Below are 13,381 nucleotides of genomic sequence, written 5' to 3'. Positions count from 1 at the left end.
CTCAATGCCATTTTTAAAGAGTTTTAATATACTGAGCATCCTATGGTGCTATAGCACGTGGTCGCCGCGCGCCAACATCCAAGATGAAAATCTCTTTGGGGAAAGCTCGCGCCGTCGCTCTGTACCGCTCGCCACGCACGGGAACTATGTGCAGCTGCATTGAAGTACATTCATTTGTTTCGCGCGCCGCCAACATAATCACGGCCGTCTACGAAAACTCAATAGAATAGTCCTAGCACAAGTGTATCCAGATACTGAGTGGTTCCATTTTTTTATATATATTATTAGGTGCGTGCAGCACAAAGAGAACTAAAATAAATAGTTGTGCTGCAAGCACCTAATAATATTGCCCTTTTTTAACCACTCAGTATCTGGATACACTGTTGTGCTAGGACTATTCTCTATGGATACCCCCTCCCCCCCCCTTTTATTTAGCACACTTTATCCTTCTGACATTCACTCAGTACTCCATGGATGTGTCAATCATATTGACACTGTACACTACTTTTACTACTATATTCTAGGGTTTGAATCCAGTTTACGCAGAAGTTTTCTCTTTGTGTTTTTGCATTTGTCATTCTATACTAACTAGATGAAGGGCACGCGGTTAAAGAATGAGGTGATTAATGTTCCATTGCTTTTCTGGACAGAACATTTATGGCAGAGATGATGCATTTTACAGTGTTATGTATATAGTAAGTGTGACTCCATCAACTCACTGGAAGTGAGAAACCCAGAGCCTACAGTACATGGCACCTAGGAAACATTTTCACAATACACACAAACAATGGTCTGCAGTATAGAGCTGCAATGATTTCCTAAATGCCTAAAGTGACCCCCCCAGAGTATCAGCTGCTACTGTACTTTACACAAGTAATTGTTCCAAACAGGCTTTTCAGAAGGATACAGGAAAGCACACATACCTCCCCCCCCCCCTGGGAGATAACACAGCCTATACTACCTGTATGTGGTGCGAAACCTGTTTGTATCAGGAGAGCTGATCTGCAGAAGTGTGGAGATCAGGACAGGCTTAGCTTCTTTCTCTGATTCTTTGTCTTTGGTGTTCAGCGCCTCCAGCCGCAGTGGGTTCCAGGTTGTCCAGAAATCAGCCCCCACTACTGCATTCTTCTCCCTCCTGCCCAAGGACTGATACTCAGACAGGAGTGTATAGTAGAACAAGGGTCTTTATTGGCATACTTAGCAGGCATCCACTGCAGTTCTCCCTACAGTGGTGCAGAGCCTTGAAGGTCCCAGACCTCTGGATGGTGAAGGCCCTGGTCGTGCAGGCCTTGGTGGCTGAGCCTAATATTCCCTCAGTCCAAAGACTGAGGGTGAGCATGCTCATCCCGCCATGGGAGAGAAGCAGGAAGCAAACTGACTAACTTTCTACACCCACTTGGATGACTCAAGAAGGGGCGGGCTCATGGACTATACCTATCCCTGATAGGCTTACACAGGCCTTGAGTCACCCCCTTACTTCCATCACTCACAAGATGGGCATAAGGGGGGTCAAGAGCCCATAGATTTAACCTGTTACTGCCTGTAGCTAACAGGACTTACATAACAGATGTAACACCTTTTTCCCCCCCCTATCGCAGATGGGGACCATGTGGGGAAATACACTTGTGTTACCGGGTGTGGTGCGTTACCTGATAGGCTCACAGAAGGCCTGAACCTCCGCCACTAGGAGCCTGGGGTTACCTGATCATTCGTTGAACACAGCGCCTCCACCCCAAGGGCTCCCACCTGAGTGGGATGGTCCTCTTACAGGAACCACAATAATAAGACACGCACACAGTGTATGCTAATAACTGTTTACTATTGCTAATACTAATAACTTCGGTACCTGTACCACACAGAATAATGCATATAGCCATACACATAGAAGTGCACAGGGTGCAAACATCACCATAAATATTCCCTCCTCCAAAGTACTTGGGTGCTGGGCACCAATCCCCTGATGTCCCTTTATGTCCACACCCACCCACGAGTGTTGGAGATAGCGCTATCCCTTGAAGTGTTAGTGCACTACTAAAGGTACCTGCCCGGGGCTCCAGCCACGGGTGCCGCTATACAACTGGGTTTGGATCCGCCTGATCCGACGTGATGTCCTCCTACGCGTGGGGTAAATTCCGGCGTGGATAATATCACCGCAGCTCCGCACCGTCTGTACCTTGGGGATCCGTCTGCAGCCGGCAGGCCGCAGTCACTGCTTGGCGTGGCCTCCGTGAAGATAGTATATATATATATATATATATATATATATATATATATATATATATATATATATATATATATATATTAGTCTCTGGTAAGATAGTCTTTATATATAGAGAGGTCTGAGCCCAGACCCAGAAATCAGGCTGCGTGCCACAGAGTGTATCTTTACTTAACCAAATAGCTAAAGGGGCAGATCTCCTTCTCTAAGGCCTGTCCCTGAAGCAACCAACAAACTGGGGCAAGGGTAACCGTTATTTGGGGCTTTTGGGGGTTATCTGGCATAGTGCAAGGGGCTACTGCTCCCCTGCACCCTCACTAACCAGCTCCCTGCTCCATCTGACACACTTCAAAAACTGTCATCTCTCACAGATTCACTGGTTGCCTAGCAACATGTAACTACAGCCTCTCTTAATTGTCCCTATTTAAAACTGCCAGCGCAGGCTCCCTTGCACTGAAAAGGCCTTAATTGCAAATGCAGCCGCCCTATTGACTAAGCCGCAGCATGTGACAATCCCCTGAGGGATACCGGGGCAATACAGAGATAACAGGGGGAAAGATAATATGGGACATACCCTGTTACATACACATGATATGATGTGTTATTTATTAAAGTGAGAGAGTGCCAATCGGGTACTACTGCATGAAAAGTCCCATTGACTCCAATGGGGGTTCCCATTCAAGTGGGTATTCGCCTGATACACATTATTGCACTTCAGTGAATAAACCCCATTGAGTAAGACTAATTCATTCCTTTGATAAAAGTGCAGAAATGTTTTACCATCCCCAAATATCTAAAGAAATTACAAGCAGATGACTAAATCATAAAAAAAAAAAAATTAGTATCACTTTGCAGAGTAGCACACAGAAATATGCCTAAGAAAAAGGCATTTTGCAAAACACAAAATTACTCTTTTAATGCCTACTCATACATGGTGTGCGGTTATCATAAATAGGACAATGCCTCTGGAAACCTGCAGGCAGCGTTCATAATAATCAATCCTTTTATTTATTATTTGTAAAGAAGGAAATAGTTGGTTAGCTAGAAGTAACAGCTCATGCGCATGTTACATGTAAAAATGTTTTGGGAAATAGATCCCAGTGGCTTTATACATAGTTTCAGTCTCTGTCTTGGCTGAGCTCAGTGCCATGTGCATTTACAAGTGAAAATCATTTAAGTGTATATTTATTCTGCATTTTTGAGGTAGTCATAGTTTAGCTTTTTAGCTTCAGCTTATCCTTATGTTTAAACTAGGCTTCTTTTCACATATGTAATTAATTTAACAAAATCCTGAGAAATGTTTCTGTGCAACTATGTCTGTAGCCAATATTTAGCAGTTAAGACCATACATATTTGTGAAGCAAAATGTTGAAATAGGATGATTTTGTGTTGCTTTGCATCCTGCCTAAGGCTGAGTCCCTGCTGGTGCTTAGCGCTTGGCGTGCTTACCTCAGTCAATGTGGATCGTCACATCCACGCTCACGCTGTGCGCGTGCGCTCATGTGCGGGCACACGCTCACCCACGCTTGGCGCCTGGGTAAACAAAAAAATGTAACTTTCGAGCGCACTCAATTTGCCTGCAATGCCCCCCCCCCCGCGTGCTTCCGAAATAGTGAGTACACCAGGCGCTCATGCTTGGAGAGCTGGTGACGTCACCGCTCTCAAGCATGAGCGTTGGGTGTCCTGTGTATTTTGCAAGCGGGAGGGGGGGGGGCAATGGGGGCATGTTGAGCGCGCTTCAAAATTACTTTTTTTGTCTCCTCAAGTGCCAAGCTTGGGAGAGCGTGAGCGGGGACGTTTACATAATGAGTACAAGAAGTAAAAGCGGCAAGCACCAAGCGCACAGCACGCTCAGTGCCAGTGGGGCGCAGCCTTAGGAATAGTATGTTAGGCAAATGTGTACTACTTGTTAATGGATTCAAACTGTGTTATTGTGGTTACTTTCTGCCTGTCTTGAAGCAGCACTTACTGTACTAAAAACAGTTATCAGACAAAGAACGATCATTAAAACCAGGATTAGGTAAACATGTAGAGGCTTTGCATGGAGAACTCTTATACTGTAGCTGCAAAAATGGGGTAATGTGGGAATTTAAAAAAACAGCACAAAATGTGTCAAAAGAAAATAAATCCATTGGAAAAAATTGAATTGTTTTTCTCTTATAAAAATGATGCTGTCTTTTGCTCCACAGTACGGTGGAGTATTTTTTTTTGCCACTTTTTTCACACCATAACATGTTTGGCGTCTTGTTGTAGCACTAGTTTGGCAAACTAAACCACTTTTCAACAGTTCTTACAATTTCTAAAATGAGTATTTAATTAAACAGACCTTGCCTCTTTTGCTTGTATATGGTGAAAATGTATGTATTGGTTCTTGCCCGGGCCTAACTGAACGTAAAAACACCGTAGAAAGCATACACCGTCTATTTAATTGGTTCTCAAGTCTGCTAAACAAAAATCTACACTGAGGCTTCTGGAACCGGTGTGATTTCTTTGCCGTTTTAGTGCACGTTGCTCAGTGCGGCCGGTGTGTTTAGGTTAGGACCATTAGCAGTGCTAAAACAAGGTCATTCCCTGAAGCAGGAGGGCGGCAGGCTGAGGGGAAATGTGAGGAAGTCATTCTTCAGGGAAAGGGGGTTGGGTGTGTGGTACAACTTCCCAACAGAGGTGGTCTGAGGCTAATACAGTAAGGGAATTCAAACAAGCTTGTGAAAAACAAATAGCTATCGTAAATGTGAGAACCCATGATCAAAAGGGGTCGGAGGTTTTGCAGCAGATGGGCCGGCTAGTTTGGCCAAGTGGTTCTTACAGTATGTGCTGTCAAATGATATGTTTCTGTTATATTAAAAATGTATTCTTACATAATATTGTATATAGTCAAACGTGCACACAGTGTTATGCATAGTAGATTTACAGGCTAAAGCAAAGAGCTTACATTTGTAATGTTTGAACTAAGGTAAGATACAGACCCCTTATTCAATATGCTGTGCAGCTATCTGCCCCATGCTGAAGATGTTGGGACTAAAACGAAGGTCACGTGTACGCCTATCCAGGTATATGGTATTTGTAAGCATGAGACTACCACCGCGGGAGATAACAGACCACACGTGTGCACACACCTATTAGAGGCAGAGCTGTCAGTCAGCACTCGGCTCTTAGAAGTTGCACCCCACCAGTACCTTGTGTTGCGTTTGGCAAAGCATTGTGGTGCACGAGTTTGGAGAGCAGAGTGGTGACTGCCAGCTCTGCCTCCGATTAGGGGTCGCGCGCGTGTGGTTTGTTCTCTCCTCTTCTCTGAAGTGGCATCCCCCAATGGTTGGCCTTAAACGAAGGGGTTAAAGTAATTAATTAAGAGGACTTTTCAATGGCAGTGACCTGTAATTCCCTTTGATCATGTACTGTACAGTATGGGGCCGCACATTTAAATTATTGTCAATTTAACAAATTAGGTATTTAGCACAACACGAGTGAGTAATTGTGGAGCACTAGGTGGAATTACCTTACACTCATAATATAATGGTGTTTATCAAATGCTTGTGTTGTTTACTGTAATTTTGCTTTAAAAATTTGCATAAGAAAAAAAAAAACCTATAAACCGGCATAGGTCACATGTACTGTAAGAAATGTGTTTAATAACATGAATCTCCCCTAATGCCCTGTATTGTAATATCCCGTCTCTATATTTCAGTTATGCAAGTCTGTACAATGACTCTAACCTTTCCTTATGACAATGAAGCACTATACATGCTCTTTTATTTGTTTTATTTTGGTAGCTAGTTAAAAGTCTGCCTTATTACGTGTATATACGCTAATATGAGTTCTAAAGAGGACATGTAAAACATCAAGCTCTCTCTTTGTTATTGTTTGAAGAGCAGTTGTTCTTCTGTTGGAGGAACTGCGCCTTTGGGGCATTGTGAGGCGCAGCTGATGACTCCAAAGTAGTCTTTACAGCGCTGGACTCGTTGGGGAAAGAGCTGGCAATATAAGGCCATACTCCTCTTGGGATAAAAATATTCCCACATTTTTAAGAGAGTATTTTTAGTCTATAGAAAAAAAAAATCTAGCGCATCCTCTGGCCTAAAATCACCTGTGACACAGGGAAGTAGTTTCATAGCATATTTATTAAGGGCCACAGTAAATAAGCACAAAGTTACCATGTGCAGGCAATGGCCCTTCAACTGAGCTCTCTAAATTCAACTACAGTAGTGGCTACTTTTCCTCTTTAGAGGAAACATAAGCAGTTAACCGATGTGAAGCTTACATTGCAATATGATGTATATTTTCGTAATGGGTACATAACATATAGACCCATGTTTACTAAGCAGTCCTCTACCATAAGACACCTACGGCAGCTGAAAGACACCATAGGTAGGGTGACCATTCGTCCCGTTTATTTGTGTCGGCGGCGGTGCGCAGGGATGGGGGGGATGGGGGGGATGGGGGGGGGCGGTGCGCGGCGGCGGGGAGGAAGAAGATGCAGAGCAGCCCGGCAAGTATTTTTTCTTACTGCCAGGGGTTGGGCTTCTGCAGAAACGTGCCAGGCCGCAGGGGATTGGATGGAGAATGCCGGGGGGCGGGGTTTTAGAAGGCCGGGCCGCAGGGGATTGGATGGAGTATCCTGGGGGCGGGGCTTTGCCTCTCCCCGGCACTCTGGCCCTCCCTCTGGCTCCTCGGCAACCCGGCTCTCTCCCTCACACCCCCGGCTCCCCCCTCGCTCCCCCCGGGGCACCACCCGGCTCCCCCCTCGCTCCACCCGGCACCCCGGCTGCCCCCCTCAATCCCCCAGGCACCACCCCGGTTGCCCCCCTCACTCCCCCCGGCACCACGGCTTCCCCCCTCGCTCCCCCAGGGCACCACCCCGACTGCCCCCCTCGCTCCCCCCGGCACCCCAGCTGCACTCCGGCTCCCCCCCTCGCTCCCCCGGCAACCCGGCTCTCTCCCTCCCCCGTCAGAGCCGCTCACAGCCTGCCGCCGAACCCGCAGCCGCCGCAGGTAGGCATATGCGGGGCTGGGGGGGAGAGGGAGTTGCTGCAGGGGGAGAGATGGAAGTGGGGGGGGGAGAGGCTGCTTCTGCTGTAAACGCTGCTTGCGTGAGAGTGTGTGTGAGTGTGACAGTGTGTGTGTGTGTGTGTGTGTGTGTGTGTGTGTGTGTGTGTGTGTGTGTGTGTGTGTGTGTGTGTGTGTGTGTGTGTGTGTGTGTGTGTGTGTGTGTGTGTGACAGTGTGTGTGTGTGTGACAGTGTGACAGTGTGTGTGTGTGTGTGTGTGTGTGTGTGTGTGAGAGTGTGACAGTGTGTGTGTGAGTGTGACAGTGTGTGTGTGCGCGTGTGAGTGTGACAGTGTGTGTGTGCGCGTGTGAGTGTGACAGTGTGTGTGTGTGTGTGAGTGTGACAGTGTGTGTGTGTGTGTGTGTGTGTGTGTGTGTGTGTGTGTGTGTGTGTGTGTGTGTGTGTGTGTGTGTGTGTGTGACAGTGTGTGTGAGAGAGAGTGTGTGTGTGTGAGAGTGTGATAGTGTGTGAGAGTGTGGCAGTGTGTGAGAGTGTGACAGTGTGTGTGTGAGTGTGACAGTGTGTGTGTGAGTGTGACAGTGTGTGTGTGAGTGTGACAGTGTGTGTGTGAGAGTGTGGCAGCGTGTGTGTGTGTGAGAGTGTGAGAGAGTGTGACAGTGTGTGTGTGTGTGTGTGTGTGTGTGTGTGTGTGTGTGTGTGTGTGTGTGTGTGTGTGTGTGTGTGTGTGTGTGTGTGTGTGTGTGTGTGTGTGTGTGTGTGTGTGTGTGACAGTGTGTGTGAGAGAGTGTGACAGTGTGTGTGAGAGAGTGTGACAGTGTGTGTGAGAGAGTGTGACAGTGTGTGACAGTGTGTGTGTGATAGTGTGACAGTGTGTGTGTGAGTGTGACAGTGTGAGTGTGACAGTGTGAGTGTGACAGTGTGTGAGAGTGTGACAGTGTGTGTGTGTGTGTGTGAGTGTGACAGTGTGTGTGTGTGTGAGAGTGACAGTGTGTGTGAGAGTGTGAAAGTGTGAGAGTGTGTGTGTGTGTGTGTGTGTGTGTGTGTGTGTGTGTGTGTGTGTGTGTGTGTGTGTGTGTGTGTGTGTGACAGTGGGTGTGCGAGAGTGTGACGTGTGTGCGAGAGTGTGACGGTGTGTGCGAGAGTGTGACGTGTGTGTGGGAGTGTGGGAGAGGAGAGAGGAGGGGAGAGAAAGAGAGGGGGGAGAGGGAGAGAGAGGAGTGAGAAGGGGGGAAGAGGGGGGGAAGAGGGAGAGGGGGGAAGAGAGAGAGGGGAGGAGGGGGAGAGAGAGAGAGGGGGGAGAGGGGGAGAGAGAGAGAGGGGGGAGAGGGAGAGAGAGAGAGGGGGGAGAGAGAGAGGGAGAGGGAGAGAGAGAGGGGGAAGAGGGAGAGAGAGAGAGAGAGAGAGGGGGGAGAGGGAGAGAGAGGGGAGAGGGAGAGAGAGGAGGGAGAGGGGGGAGAGAGAGAGAGGGGGAGAGAGTGAGAGAGGGGGGAGAGGGGAGGGGAGGAGAGAGAGGGGGGAAGAGAGGGGAGGAGAGAGAGGGGGGAGTGAGAGAGGATGGGAGAGTGGGAGAGAAAGAGAGAGAGAGAGAGAGAGAGAGAGAGAGGGGGGGAGGAGAGAGAGAGGGGGAGAAGGAGGAGAAAAGGGGAGGGAGAGGAGAGAAGAGGGGTGAGAGAGAGGAGGGAGAAAGAAGGGGGGGAGAGATCGATTGATCCGTGGGGGGGTTATGTGAGATGTAGGGGGGGGGATGTTTAAACCAAAATCATTACAAAATATATACACATTGTTTATTCAAAACTATGAGTTAATTATTATTTATTACCCCCACTTCTTTACACGTCTATTTTGTGATTTACCCGTCGAACATGTTATCCAGATAGGGGTTCCCCAAAATGTAACGAAATACTTAAAGGGTTCCTCCAAACAAAAAAGGTTGGGAATCACTGCTCTATACAGACAAACACCCACTGCAGGGCCTACCTCTGTATACAGAAACACACACTGCAGCCAGGGTTGCCACCTTCTATTGAAGGCTAACGCGGAGATAACATTTTTTTAGATCTATTTATTATATATTTATTTATCTTGCCTTTGGCTGTATCCTTCCCTCCAAATTCCGTCAACATGGCTGCGCGACGTCACGGAGCAGCTCGTTGTTATGGCAATGTGTATTACGTGACGTCGCGCAGCCATGTTGACGGAATTTGGAGGGGAGGATACAGCCAAAGGCAAGATAAATAAATATATAATAAATAGATCTAAAAAAATGTTATCTCCGCGTTAGCCTTCAATAGTGTAGTGTAATAATACACATTGCCATAACAACGAGCTGCTCCGTGACGGCACGCGGCATCAAGTTGATATGACATGACAACAGGATGCATTATGGTGATGAGGCATCACGTGATGACACATTGTCATGGCAACATGTCACCGCCTGACGTTAGTGTCTTGTTGTCTTGGCAACTAGGAGGGGGGGGGGGCGTGACGTGATCTACATTGTTTTAAAGTGTCCCGGTTTTTCATTTACAAAATCTGGTCACCCTAACCATAGGCCTCGTCCAGGGTAAAAGCGAGTGCGCTGGCGCTCGAGCACCGTGATGCCAGGCGCTCATGTTGCTCGGGCAATTCCCATTCAGCTAGTTGCACGTGTAAGGGGTGGGGGCATGCCCGTGACGTCACATGAGTGGTTCCCCCTCATTGGCTAAACGGCACGCGTGACCAGGGGAAGCGCGACAACAACAAAAAATAGTCTCTGCAAGCATCGCACCTCCCCACGCTCACGTGCACGCGAGGGAGATTGAGTTTAATTGTTTTGATCGCGAGTGTGCTCTCATCCTGGACAAGGCCTTACAAGCTCAGGACTTGCCGTATGGTAGAAGGCTTTATAAATATGGCCTAAAATGAGGAAATATAAAAATTCAGGTTAACTAAGCAGGTATGGAGTTACAAAATAATCTACAAATACTACACAAATCTAGTGCCAAAGCTTTGGCTTCCATTTGGATCATCTAAAGCCATAATTCCAATACCTGTTCTGTAACAACAAAACTATTACATACAAGGAACAGAGTACTCAAATACCTTGACAAGTGGTGGAAGTGAATATCAGGAATTCAGATAAACATGAACATTCTGTTGAATTTAATTCATATACTGTATATATACAGTATATACTGTACAGTGTTTATGTACATATACATATATACTTACACACATATGGGTTCCATGTAAAAATGGATTTCAGGCAAAAAGTGACACGTGTGCTCATTTGCATTTTATTTCCCAGAATCCCTTGCGGCAGTGGAAGCACTATATGCTAGGTGATAATGGTGAAAGACATGGTTGCAGACCTGTCTAAGATATGTAATGTGCTCACAAGTGATTTTTTATTTTTATTACACACACACACACACACACACACACACACACACACACACACACACACACACACACACACACACACACACATTTTCGTAATGGGTACATAACATATAGACCCATGTTTACTAATACATATATATACATACATTTATTATATATACATACATTTATTATATATACATACATTTATTATCGTTTGTTTCTGCCAGTCTTTCTGCTTCTAGTTTCAAAACCACAGAAAATAAACACTGTAAGGCAGGTGAGGACAGCTCAGAAAGAAAACAGTCCGTTTATTCACAGTAGTGCACATTCAAATGTTAGTGGTAGATGAAGAATTTTCAGCTTTGTAGACATGCATGCCACATACATTCAGAAGAAAACAAAAATCACAAATCAAATTGTTTATTTAAGTATGAGAGAACAGTATGTGCAAATTATAAACTGATATTTTTTTTAAGGATGCATGTAGTTGAATAACTAAATAAATGAATGTGTGAGTTTTTTTTTTTAAGTCTCCCTTATTTGAAGCCGGTGTCACTGATTTTTGGTATAAGTAGACTCGTAAGTTTCAATTAGGTCTCACTACTTCCATCTTGTACTCCTCCATAAAAATTAAATTTGTGGTTCAGAACCCCCAAATCTCATTGAATTGGATATCTCTGAAAATGCTACATTTAGAATCTTGTATGTATCATTTTAGTTTTGGCCAATGTATGGCCTAAGCCAGTTATCATCTTGGGCACATTCAAATAAAAATATGTTGAGGTTATGTAGCCCCTTTACCCCCACCCTTAGAGAGATCTGGTCTGCTACTAGTGTCTTTGATGTAAGATGGCGCATACCTGTGAGGTAAGAGGAGGGCTGAGCACTTCTGCGATGGTGTGGGGATCATCAGGACAGATTTACAGGGTACCTTTGTTCATGGTTGCAGCGCTTCCAGTCAGCGTGGATCCTCTGGGATAATAGGATGGTCCAGACTGACACCTTTGTTTAGCCCAAGACAGTGAATCACACTTGCATATGGTTTCATGGTACTTATTGCATTGGTTAAGATCTTACAGCAGATACTGTACATCCCTTTTCTTGCTTCCCCTTATGTCACTTCAAGGCTTGAGGCCCATCCAAGTTTCCTCCCTTATGGGAGCAGGGAAGTTGTTGCTCACTCCACAGGGGGAGGAAAGAGACACATCCAAGGTTGCAATAACTAGGCCCATAGGTGAATTAACCCTTCCAGGTCCTGACCATTGCAGAACTTACTGTTAGGGACCAGAAGAAAAAGGTAGTGGCCAGAGGCTAGGCTACAATCTCACCCTGGTGAAATTCCAACGGCCTCGCTTGGGAAATACAATATGCTCTACTGTAGCATACTGTACCAACAACCTGATAATTGGTTAACAAAATATGCATTACAAGTGTACACATTGAATACAATTCAATACAATAGTACCATACAGATATCAATTCCCGGCTGAAACCGGGATCTAATGTGAGTGGTACTTGGGCTATAGTAATGGGCCGGATCAGGTTTCTTGACCATATAACCCAGACTATTAACGGAGTAGCATCTCCTTCTCCCAGACTCAGAGATATACTTCACTCTGTCTAGGTGAATATTGTGGCCCACTGCCCATAGCTTAAGTAGATGTTGTGCCCTATCTAGATCACAATACTTAGACCCTCTGGTAGTGTTGGCTAGGTGTGCTAGTATAGCATCCTTCACCCATTCTACCCGGTGTTCTTCCGCACTCCTCATAAGATTCTCAGGGAGATAAGGATACTCATACCCCATCTTGCGAAACCTTTGTACTAGCACTCTTTCAGCCCTGCTGAAATTCATGAGACCCTTCTCTCTGGCTGTTCTGGGTAACAGCCAAAATATGGACCCTTCCCATAACAGTGTTTCTATACTCTCTTCCTTGACTGTTAAAATGGATATAGAAGCAAAAGGTGACACTGTGTGCTCAATTACATGTCATTACCCAGAATCCCTGGCTGCAGTGAAAGCACTGTAGAGATAATGGGAAGGCATGTTTGTGTATCTGTCTGAGACATGTGAATGTGCTCACAAGTGGTATTACTATTTACTGTATTTTGTGAATTGTGAACGCTCTTGCTTCAAAATTAAACAAACACAACTACCATACAGTATACTGTATACAAGATTCTTATTGCCGACAAAATCTTAATTGCCAATCTGTTCAAACTTTTGTTTTGTTTCAATCAGAAAAACTTCCTCACCACAGATTTTTGACACAAAGGGTTGTTATTACGACTTGTATTGTATTTGCTATTAGTACCTCTTCCTTTTTACGTTTTTAATTAATAGCACTGTTAGCGTTTGAAAATACAGCAAGGCCCCGCTTTTCAGCGATCTGCCAATATGGCGGTACCGAGATGGGGGCTGCCATGTCTGCGCATGCGCAGAACGGTCCGAAGTTATGCATGCGCAGAATGAGAGGTTATCCGAGGTTGCGCATGCGTAGAAGGGCCAATTGTCGGTCTGCGCATGCGCACATACCGAAAATCGCTGATTCCACATTCCAGCGACTTTCGCTTTGTGTCGGGCCCTTAGAACGGAACCCACCGCTTGCCCGGGGCCCTCCTATATAGTTTTTGGACAAAGGTGAGATACTGCAATGTAATTGGCTTGCAGGTTTTTTGTTTATACATGTATAATACATGGAACGGAATGAGATTGTACAAATCTGTAAATGGAATATTATTGAATATTATTGAACATTTCTTTGAGGAAGTTTATTTCTAGGTCAATCCTACAT

The 13,381-nt window shown here is 45.6% G+C and overlaps 1 protein-coding gene across 4 annotated transcripts in view; it reads left to right on the top strand.

Annotated features, from left to right (window-relative positions):
* Nucleotides 1-13,381, top strand: part of PIEZO2 (piezo type mechanosensitive ion channel component 2) — a 504,990-nt gene that overhangs the window by 214,054 nt on the left and 277,555 nt on the right. The gene's annotated exons all lie outside the window — the stretch shown is intronic.

Source organism: Ascaphus truei, chromosome 2 (assembly GCF_040206685.1).
Source record: "Ascaphus truei isolate aAscTru1 chromosome 2, aAscTru1.hap1, whole genome shotgun sequence".
Lineage (NCBI taxonomy): Eukaryota > Metazoa > Chordata > Amphibia > Anura > Ascaphidae > Ascaphus > Ascaphus truei.
This window is presented reverse-complemented; position numbering and strand designations above follow the sequence as displayed.